The 993-nt window shown below is 45.6% G+C and overlaps 1 protein-coding gene across 1 annotated transcript in view; it reads right to left on the bottom strand.

The window, feature by feature from the left end:
• LOC116853981 overlaps window positions 1-993 on the bottom strand; it is a 191757-nt gene that overhangs the window by 174886 nt on the left and 15878 nt on the right. The window lies entirely within an intron of this gene.

Genomic DNA, 993 nt, shown 5'->3' with positions numbered 1-993 from the left:
GGGGGGGGGGGGGGGGGTGACGGCGACGTGCGCCACGAGTATCAAGTGAAACGTGCTTTAAATTATTTTTTTCATAATTTTGTACCACGATTACAATAAATTTTCATGTTTGAAGGTTTTATTATCACGTAAAACATTTATATTGTTAAATGTTGTAATAAAGATTAGTATATCAATAGTAGCTTATTAAATGTAATGTAAAAGTGTTGAGAATTATAACCTTTCTCAAAGACATAAAATTTGTAGGTTACTTTGTAATCACAATATAATGATAACACAACATTTCGCCATTTCGAGAAGCCTGCGAATCAATTTCCGAAGAAAAGATCCGAAGAATGGCTAGATTCTATCTTCTAGGGACACACTACTGTGTACACTTACGGAACTCAAAAAAAAAAAGAACAGGTACACAGTTGGGACTCGATGGATAAGAGAGAAGAAGAGAACCATTGCAAGTTATAGTGCAGCTAGTTCTCAATAGAAAACAAACCCAATGTCGAGAGAACCACTTGCGTACACCGTCTGTCCACTCGCGATTGCTGGCACGTACGTGGGGAATTGTCTTTTCGGCTAAGAATTCCCTCTCCCGTTCGCGCCGATCCGTCGTCTTTCAATAATTGCTCGGCGATTCTTAATATTCAGCAAACGTCACCCCGTCCTGGAGCCCGCGCCTCGGGCGTGTCATGGTCGGCAAGGCTACCAAACCACCACGTGACGACGTTCGATCGCGGATTCCCGGGTCGTACGAGAAGAATACCCCGCGCGGCACAGTCGACGTTTATCCGGAAATTCCGGGCAAAGATCCGCGCGATTCAAAGCACGACTGCCGATTGTGCCCCTGAGGACACGTCAGGTGGTAGCTCGCGGTACTCTCGTAATAGTGCGCACTCTTAAACAAAAAATAACAATATTGACATTCACGGTCCGCGCAACGTACGCGCGAGTCTCGTTACTCCGAATTTGAGGAAGATTGCTACCCCCCCCCCCCCCCCC

Source organism: Odontomachus brunneus, unplaced genomic scaffold, assembly GCF_010583005.1.
Source record: "Odontomachus brunneus isolate Ranch 3 - 2012 unplaced genomic scaffold, Obru_v1 Obru_scaffold_007, whole genome shotgun sequence".
Taxonomy (NCBI): Eukaryota; Metazoa; Arthropoda; class Insecta; order Hymenoptera; family Formicidae; genus Odontomachus; species Odontomachus brunneus.
The sequence above is the reverse complement of the archived record's forward strand: the minus strand, read 5'-3'. Positions and strand labels throughout refer to the sequence as shown.